Genomic DNA, 10,070 nt, shown 5'->3' on the forward strand with positions numbered 1-10,070 from the left:
AAAAATATATGCTTTATAATTAGGGGATAGGTTTATTATCTGTGTAGACTCATAAAAATAGCAGGCAGAAAAACATTTACCAAAGCAGTCTGATTTACAAATAATGACAAATATTTTTATGTATTACATGGTACAAATAATCTCATACTGTCATGACTTGTTTTAACTGAAGGCAAAAAAGTATGGGAAAATGAATAAAATATATCACCAGGGCTAAGTATTTCCCAAACTTTCCAAAACAGTACTATTTTGAGTACACGGCTGCATTATCAATTGTTTTTAGGTTTCTGCCAATTTTGGTGACAATTAAACTATGTTTATGAGTTATGACCGTTTTTGTGATTTTTTTGGGTTTTTTTTTTTTCAGATTGGATGCCCCACAAATACTTAAACATAACGTGATAGAGAAAATTCACCACTTCCAACATCTACACCCACCCTGGTGATGACCACCAGTTGTATACCTAATGTGTGGTAGCAATGCTTTTTTTCTAGCTGATAGGTTACCCCTAGTGCCCTCAAACAGTTCTGGGCTGGTAATTTAATCTGTGACTATAAGCGTATGTGAGCATGTGTATGTACGTTCACATGCATGCGCATGGTCTTAGCTGGATGTATGTGAGAGTCCAGATTTGGATTGGTGTAAGTATGTCTGTGCTCCCATATCGCGTGTGTCCCTGTGCTTGTGTGCCTGTTTGTGTGTTATTGTGGTATTCGTGTGTGTATCTTTCTGTGTGTGAGTGTGTTTGTGTCCATCTGTGCGCTCAGGTCTTCATCTGTGTGTGTTCACGTCTGCATTTGTGTGTCTCTGGTTTGTGTGCGTTTCTTTTAACTTCTCTAAAGAGAAAAGAGCAGAGCGGTGTTTGCTGCCTGAGGCCAACAGAAGAAATAAAAACAAAACTTTGCCCTGGTGTCGCACCTTCCACCAAGAGGATCTCAAAGCACTTCACAAACATTAGTTACTTAAGGCTCACATCACCCGCAAGCACTGTTGTCCCCATTTTACAGACACAGAAAGTGAAGCACCAAGCAGCAAGTGATTTGCCCAAATCAGTAGCTGAGTTGAGAACAGAACCCAGGAGTCCCAACTCCCAGCCGCAGGCATCAGTACACCGTGCATACCAGGTGTGTAAGGCACATACACTTGACATACTGAGGAGGGAGGAAGGATGGTTAAGACACTGCTGTGGAAGTCAGACTTCTGGGTCCTAAGCCCACCTAGACCATGGACCATAGCTATATTAGATGATCAGACCCAGCTTCTGGCCTGCAACCCTCCCTGCTATTCCATTCCGGATCCCCCAATACTCTTCAATTCAGATCAGTAGCAGCCTTTGCTATTTCAGTCATGGACCTTCTCCCCCCGAAGCACCATTGCTATTCCAGTCCTGGACCAAGAGCAAGACACAACTCTGCCAATGCACTTCAGACCTGACCCACAGCCTCTCCTGAACACACACTGTCCATTGGAACAAATATCCACAGGTGTTCAATTCACTTTTTAGTTCTCCACACCCTCACCTTCCTGGCCGCCAACCTCACAGTCACAAGATTTGGTCCCATTTCCAGTTTAAATAGATAAACCATAATACTGATGGTTTGCAACAGATACATGATGAATTGAACTCCTCCATAGCTACCAGAACCTCTTTTTAACAGGGAACGTATCACAGCTATAAACTCCTGCAGACAGGATTGCTATGCAATAGCATAATATATCTTCTATTCCATCTTTTATACATTACGTTTTGTCCTGCACCTCAGTGGATATATTTATGGACTGGGAGATTTCCTTTGAAGAAGAATCAGCCCCAGCGTGTCTCTCTCTTGCTAACGGTTTTGTGGCCTTGGCGTCTTTAAAGGAATGGTCTATGGATCTCAGGCCTGCCTTGTGAACAAAGCAGCTGCTGTTACCTGAGGGTGTGGGGTGTGGCTAGAGAGTTCAAATGGTCCCTCTTGACATAGCAACACAGGTCTCCAGAAGCTCAGCAGAACAGAGAGCTGCCTGCTGCAGACGGGGAGAGCTGCAGTGTGTGTGTGCTGTTAGATGGATGCAAAGTGAAGAATGCAAGAAATCATTGCATGAGATTACCTTGTCCTAACACGAAGAACAGCACATCCACTGAGATCGGAGTTCAGTTTCTGGCCCAGTCACAAACTCTCTGTGTGACCTTGGACAAGTCCTGGCATTGTTCCGTGCCTTGGTTTCCTCACCTGTAAAATGGGGAGAGTAACAACTTACTTGCAGGGGAGCAGTAAGGACCAATGCATTACTGCTTAGGATAATACACAAATTCCTGCCTCTGTGCGGGCACAGACACAGTACAGACTCATTTTCCTCCAGTGTCCTGCACTTTGCCCTGAAGGGGGAAGGCACCAAGGAAATACTCTTTCAATAGGTCAACAAGAAGAGAAACTCTCCCAAATCATAATCTCCTTTCACGTGCATCTCCTCATTGGTAAAATTAAAGCAATACAATTAAACCGTAGCTGGCTGCAGCCCAGCAGATATAAAAAAATATATGCTTTATAATTAGGGGATAGAGATTTTATTATCTGCATAGCTTCATAAAAATAGCAGGCAGGAAAACATCTACCAAAGCAGTCTGATTTACAAATAATGACAAATATTTTATGTATCACATGGTACAAATAATCTCATACTGTCATGACTTGTTTTAGCCGAAGGCAAAAAAGTATGGGAAAATGAATAAAATATATCACCAGGGCTAAGTATTTCCCAAACTTTCCAAAACAGTACTATTTTGAGTACACGGCTGCATTATCAATTGTTTTTAGAAGGTTTCTGCCAATTTTGGTGACAATTAAACTATGTTTATGAGTTATGACCGGTTTTGTGATTTTTTGGGGTTTTTTTTTTTTCAGATTGGATGCCCCACAACATTTAAACATAACGTGATAGAGAAAAATTCACCACTTCCAACATCTACACCCACCCTGGTGATGGCCACCAGTTGTATACCTAATGTGTGGTAGCAATGCTTTTTTTCTAGCTGATAGGTTACCCCTAGTGCCCTCAAACAGTTCTGGGCTGGTAATTTAATCTGTGACTATAAGCGTATGTGAGCATGTGTATGTACGTTCACATGCATGCGCATGGTCATAGCTGGATGTATGTGAGAGTCCAGATTTGGATTGGTGTAAGTATGTCTGTGCTCCCATATCGCGTGTGTCCCTGTGCTCGTGTGCCTGTTTGTGTGTTATTGTGGTATTCGTGTGTGTGTGTGTCTTTCTGTGTGTGAGTGTGTTTGTGTCCATCTGTGCGCTCAGGTCTTCATCTGTGTGTGTTCACGTCTGCATTTGTGTGTCTCTGGTTTGTGTGCGTTTCTTTTAACTTCTCTAAAGAGAAAAGAGCAGAGCGGTGTTTGCTGCCTGAGGCCAACAGAAGAAATAAAAACAAAACTTTGCCCTGGTGTCGCACCTTCCACCAAGAGGATCTCAAAGCACTTCACAAACATTAGTTACTTAAGGCTCACATCACCCGCAAGCACTGTTGTCCCCATTTTACAGACACAGAAAGTGAAGCACCAAGAAAAGTGATTTGCCCAAATCAGTAGCTGAGTTGAGAACAGAACCCAGGAGTCCCAACTCCCAGCCCCAGGCATCAGTACACCAGGTATACCAGGTGTGTAAGGCACATACACTTGACATACTGAGGAGGGAGGAAGGATGGTTAAGACACTGCTGTGGAAGTCAGGACTTTTGGGTCCTAAGCCCACCTAGACCATGGACCATAGCTATATTAGATGATCAGACCCAGCTTCTGGCCTGCAACCCTCCTTGCTATTCCATTCCGGGATCCCCCAATACTCTTCAATTCAGATCAGTGGCAGCCTTTGCTATTTCAGTCATGGGACCTTCTCCCCCCCGCGAAGCACCATTGCTATTCCAGTCCTGGACCAAGAGCAAGACACAACTCTGCCAATGCACTTCAGACCTGACCTACAGCCTCTCCTGAACACACACTGTCCATTGGAACAAATATCCACAGGTGTTCAATTCACTTTTTAGTTCTCCACACCCTCACCTTCCTGGCCGCCAACCTCACAGTCACAAGATTTGGTCCCATTTCCAGTTTAAATAGATAAACCATAATACTGATGGTTTGCAACAGATACATGATGAATTGAACTCCTCCATAGCTACCAGAACCTCTTTTAACAGGGAACGTATCACAGCTATAAACTCCTGCAGACAGGATTGCTATGCAATAGCATAATATATCTTCTATTCCATCTTTTATACATTACGTTTTGTCCTGCACCTCAGTGGATATATTTATGGACTGGGAGATTTCCTTTGAAGAAGAATCAGCCCCAGCGTGTCTCTCTCTCGCTAACAGTTTTGTGGCCTTGGCGTCTTTAAAGGAATGGTCTATGGATCTCAGGCCTGCCTTGTGTACAGAGCAGCTGCTGTTACCTGAGGGTGTGGGGTGTGGCTAGAGAATTCAAATGGTCCCTCTTGACATAGCAACACAGGTCTCCAGAAGCTCAGCAGAACAGAGAGCTGCCTGCTGCAGACGGGAGAGCTGCAGTGGTGTGTGTGCTGTTAGATGGATGCAAAGTGAAGAATGCAAGAAATCATTGCATGAGATTACCTTGTCCTAACACGAAGAACAGCACATCCACTGAGATCGGAGTTCAGTTTCTGGCCCAGTCACAAACTCTCTGTGTGACCTTGGACAAGTCATGGCATTGTTCCGTGCCTTGGTTTCCTCACCTGTAAAATGGGGAGAGTAATAAACTTGCTTGCAGGGGAGCAGTAAGGACCAATGCATTACTGCTTAGGATAATACACAAATTCCTGCCTCTCTGCGGGCACAGACACAGTACAGACTCATTTTCCTCATGTCCTGCACTTTGCCCTGAAGGGGAAGGCACCAAGGAAATGCTCTTTCAATAGGTCAACAAGAAGAGAAACTCTCCCAAATCATAATCTCCTTTCACGTGCATCTCCTCATTGGTAAAATTCAAGCAATACAATTAAACCGTAGCTGGTTCCCAGGTGCTCCTGCACAACATGAAGGAAGAATATTATCGATGCACGTGACTGGCTTAATACTCAAAGCATTTGGGCCCAATCCTACTTCGCTTTTCAGTTTAAATTTCCTTCCACATTCTGGTCTGTGACCAAAAGTCATTCCCATCTGCTGCTACTTGGTAGCCTTGCATGAAATGAGCTGACAGGTCTCAGCTCCATTCCTACTACACAGTTGCAGCGTCCTAAAAACATTGTCACAAATGACGCTCTTGTTGGCAGCCTGTGTGGGGGCTGGAGCCTGATGCGAGACAAATGCAGGGCAGGAATACGGGGAGGGTAATTAACCATTGAAACAACTTACCTGAGAGGTGCTGGATTCTCCATCTCTTGAAGTCTTTACATCGAGGCTTGGTGCGTCTTTCTAAAAGAAATGCTGTAGGTCAGCCAGAAGTTATGAGCTTAATGCAGGAATGGAATTCTCTGGCCTGTGTTCCGCAGGTCAGACTGGATGAGCATCAGAGGTAAGAAAAATGGAAATTTCATCCTAAGGAAAATCCTCAGTCCTTACTCAGGCAAAACTCTCAGTTAAATCAAGGGGAGTTTTGCCATTCTACAAGCTGAAGCTCTCCAAATACCAGTTTATCCCACATCCCTGGAGAGAATGGCGTGTCAGGTACTTACCTGCTACTTAGGAAACATGGGTTCCATTTCTCTCTCTGCCACAGGCTCGCTGTGTGACGCCGGGCAAGTCCCGTAGATCTCTCTGTGCTTCAGTTCCCCATTGGGAAAACGGGGTTGCCAATTCTTCTCTTTAAATGTGAAGTGCTTTGGGGCTGAAGCTGTCTGGTAGGGCAGGATGCAGACAAGGAGTGAGGCACTGATGGTCACAACAGCTACCTTTCAGGCACTTAGAAAATCATTGCAATCCACAAAGCCTGAGCTGGGAGCCTAGGCTCCCTGCACAAAGAAAGGGGTGAGAGAGGCACAAAAGCCAGCATACAAGGCAAGGGGCTGCCCCTTGAGCTAGCCAGGGGGAGATGCCAACAAGTAGGGTGACCAGATGTCCCGATTTTATAAGGACAGTCCTGATAGTTGGGGCTTTTTCTTATTTCGGTGCTCTGATGCGGTGCGCCTACCCCGAACTGAAAGAGTTAACCATACTCTGGGCAGTGAAAGCCCCGCCCCTTAGACTCTACTGGGCATGCTCCAACTCTTGCCCTAGGATAAAAGGGAGCAGCCTGCAGCCTGGCCCATTTGGAAGGGGGCAGCTGAGAGGAGAGGATACCTTGCTGGAGTGCTGGACTGTGAGCCATTCAGCCCTGCGTTGGAGGGACTGCAGAACTGAACTGAGACCCATGGGACACTGCTGACAGTCTGAATGCTGGCATCAAGTGAGATGCTGAGGTGAGGGGACCTTGAGAACTGGATGGGCCCCATGTGGCAGAGGTGGGAGCATGGTTGGAAGTGGCCCAGGGGCATGGGGTGGCAGGTCAGTGTGTTGAGGTGGGACCCCTGCTGACCTGGGTGGGGGCTATCCCTACCATGCACAGGGCCCTGGGCTGGCATGTGGAGGAGTTGGGCAGGCTCATGTCCCCCTAATCATTCCCCATCCCCTTTGGGGTGATATCACAGCCCTGGTGCAAGTGTGACTGCTGACTCTGGCTGCTAGACCACTCTGCCCTGGCTTAAGGGTGACCACTGACTTCAACCATTAGGCTGCACTGCCCCAGGCCCAAGGGTGCTCACTCTGACCTGGTCCCTTGACATGCATGACTGGGAAGAAACCAGTTGGGTAAACTGCAACCATGGAGTTGCTGTGTAGCCCTATCACCTGCCCCCCTCTAACTTCTCCACTGAGGGGGGATGGGGTGGGCTTACCCCACAACTGGTGCCTATTACCTCCCGTCCTGACTTTTCACACTTGCTATCTGGTCACCCCACAACAAGAGGAGTGTGTATTATGCCTCACCCCTCTCCTTTAGATGGCACCTAAGTCAATGCTGCAGGAGGCACCTGTTGCTGTGTGGGGCTCTCACCTGTGAGCCCTCTACTGGAGTTAAAATCACTGGGGCAGGGGGGAGGGAAGGGGAGCTGCACTAGAGGGGTGCCCTAACCACTGGACAACAGTCATTCTGACACACTTTCCCATTCAGACCCAATGACCCTTTAATTATTTATCCACATTGCTCCAATCATCTGATAGGAGTGTTCTACATCACTGATCTTCATCACTGCACCTCTTCAAACTAGCACTAATACAGATCCTATTAATCACAAAAATAAATCCCAACTGAAAATGGGGATTTAGATGCATTTAATTAGCTGCAATCAAACCTCATTTAACTAAACCATTCTGTAAAATTGGCAGTCCAATACCCAAAGTCGATAGAGATGCTTAAGATTCTCATCTCCCAGTCAACTTCTGCTTACACTACTTTTGTGTTAACACTCCTCTTCCCTACAGCATAAAGTCAACTGAACTGTAGATGGTGACCTGAAATGTTTTGTTTTCCATCTGCATGTCTGTCTTTGTTTCCTCCCCCTTGTCACTAGATGTGGTATGCAGCTCCTTCATGGACCTGGATCAAGTCTGTTGTCTTACAAGGTTGCATCCATTATCTGGACACACACATATGCATAGAACTTTGCAACTTTCTAAAGGAGCACTTTCCTTTCAGAGTCAGTAGCACTGAATCAATGACTAGCATTGATTACTTGTCTAATGGTGTCTCCAGCCCAATCTCCTCTCTCTCCTTTCTCATCTTCTGACCCTTACCTATTAATTAAGCAATCAAACCTCATTCTCTGATTACCTTCAGCTTCTGAGACTTGGTGATATGCTGCAACTTTCTCTCCTGCAGGTGCCCAGCCCATATTGGTGAATGCTATGCTATCTATATGCAATAGCCTCTGCATACTATACTAACAGGAGAAGCTGTAGGAAACTAGTTAAGCATTTGGTGCTTCTTTAGCCTTAAAGATGCTATGCAAACCCAGATTATATTGAGTGTTCAAGCAGAATACTTATTTGTTTTGTATAGGAGATGAAAGTAATTGCCCTGGAACCTGGTTTAGAAAATGGTAAGTCTTTTTTTGACATTTCATTTGTATTGTGGTGTTTATTTGACTAGAAATATGTAGTGTAACTTTCAGTGCTTGTAAATCTGTATTTACACCCCCTCTTAAAGGGATGCTGTGAAGTAGATTAGACCAGAGAATGTGCTGCACAGAAGGCAGCAATACAAGTTGATGATGATGATGTCAGGTGTCATTGTGCTTTACACCATGACTGCTAGGAACTTCATAGCAACAGTGAGGATACAACTCAGATTCTCTTGCTTCAAAAGCACTTGAGCTAAAGGAGAATCACCATTAACTGCTTCAAGTATAGGGCTTATGACACAGTTGAGCAGTTCCAATTCTAGCCAATAGGTGGCAGTGTTGCACCTGTGTGCAAACACCCCCCAGCTCTTTATCACTAATACATGCAAATTACAGCTATCCAATTTGACTATATAAGTGTCAGCTGATTGCTGCCTACAATTAGCATCTGTGAGTCACCCTAGTTTGATTAGTGGTGGTATTGTAGGGATATTACTGCATGCTTACTATTTTAGTTCTGCTCCCAGTCTTCAAGCAGGGGGTCTGTGATGGGTGCCTCACCTTATTTTGGTCTTACACCTTCTTCATTCTTTGGCAGGTTGAGCAGCTATGGCACAGGTCTTCAGAACCCTCTTGTGAACCTTGTGTGATCTCTTGGACTGGGAAGCATTCAGCTGTGAAGTCAGACTGACTATGCCAGACCTTCACCTGTGTGCAGCATTAAAGAAACAGTTCAATTAATTGAAGTTCTAATTAATCTATTAAATGAGCTGCCTGGGAGGCACTTAAGGAGAAACTTCCTGCAAAACAGTGTTTGGCAATGGGTGAAAAGCAATGAGTGGTAGATTATTCTGATTAGCAGACCAGGAAAGGAAGGGATAAATTCTGCAGTTACATTACAGGTGATTGGGGGGGAATCCATTAGAGCAGTGGTTCTCAACCTTTCTAAATTTTGTACCCCTTTCAAGAGTTTTTGTCTTGTGTACCCCAAGTTTCACTTCACTTAAATGACTGTCTTACAAACTCAGACAAGTGTCACAGCCCACTATTACTGAAATGGTTTGTATTCTCATTTTTACCATAATAAAACAAATAAATTGAATATAAATATTGTACTTACATTGCTGTGTTGCATCTGTGTGTGTATATAGAGCAGTATAAACAAATTTTAGTTTGTAGTGACTTTGATAGTGCTCTAATGCAGCCTGTTGTAAAACTAGGTAGCTATCTAGATGAGTGGAGGTACCACCTGAACCATGTGTACCACCACATGCACATGTACCCTGGGCTGAGAACCACTGTTAAAGGGATTTCCCCCTGTAAAAAACTTCAATGAACAGGAAAATCCCCTCCTCCCTCTGTCAAAAATTCTTTGAAATAGGTGTGGGGGCTTGTCAGGAGAGGGAATGAGAACCCCACTAGTGTCAACAGAAGTGGCCTCTTGATAAAGATGTCCCTGTATCTGAAGTGCTGTGGGGGGCACAGCTGTTAGTGAGTAACTTTCAATCAGTTCTAATCTCAGGTGCTGCTGGAGCTAAACCCTGCAGCTGCAGACTCTCAACAAGCAATCCAGCTCCCAGCAGGGCCCCTCATGTCTGGTTGGTTGGATGGGAGTAGGATTTACCAGGCTCCTGCAAAGGCTGCTATCATGGGTGCTGAGGGCCCTGTTTGTAGCAGGAGTGGTGCAGCTTGACTGAGCAGGGTGTGGGGAGCCATTTGAGGGATGCACCCCAGCCTCTGCCAGGGATAAATAGCTCTGTAGGGGGCCCTGCTATGTCCCAGCTAGCAGGGCCTGTGGTTTGAAGTGGAGTGGGTGATAAAAGTTCTGGGACCTGCCACTGTGTGGACTTACGAACTCTTGCCCTGCCCCATAGAATGAGAGGTGCAACAGTGACTAAAGCAGTCGTTGGGGTGCAGTGCAGGCTCTGCAGTGACCCTACTGCTGCTTTGCTGTCTGCTTCCCCTGC

General features: G+C 45.4%; 2 long non-coding RNA genes across 3 annotated transcripts; one reads left to right on the forward strand and one right to left on the reverse strand.

Annotated features, from left to right (window-relative positions):
- Window positions 1-2,500: 2,500 nt before the first annotated feature.
- LOC137148211 (uncharacterized) lies at window positions 2,501-8,795 on the reverse strand. 2 transcript variants are annotated; one of them, XR_010918477.1, is made up of 4 exons: window positions 8,665-8,795; window positions 5,683-5,844; window positions 5,363-5,422; window positions 2,501-4,740 (listed from the first exon to the last, which is right to left on the reverse strand). It is a non-coding gene; the product is annotated as an uncharacterized lncRNA (long non-coding RNA). The 2 variants fall into 2 exon arrangements; XR_010918478.1 differs by having other exon boundaries at window positions 8,611-8,733.
- LOC137148210 (uncharacterized) lies at window positions 6,248-8,844 on the forward strand. Its single transcript, XR_010918476.1, has 3 exons — window positions 6,248-6,405; window positions 8,043-8,082; window positions 8,702-8,844. It is a non-coding gene; the product is annotated as an uncharacterized lncRNA (long non-coding RNA).
- The last annotated feature ends 1,226 nt before the right edge of the window (window positions 8,845-10,070 follow it).

The sequence above is a fragment of the Emydura macquarii genome, unplaced genomic scaffold (assembly GCF_026122565.2).
Source record: "Emydura macquarii macquarii isolate MOO-44397 ecotype Brisbane River unplaced genomic scaffold, CSIRO-AGI_Emac_v2 contig_610, whole genome shotgun sequence".
Lineage (NCBI taxonomy): Eukaryota > Metazoa > Chordata > Testudines > Chelidae > Emydura > Emydura macquarii.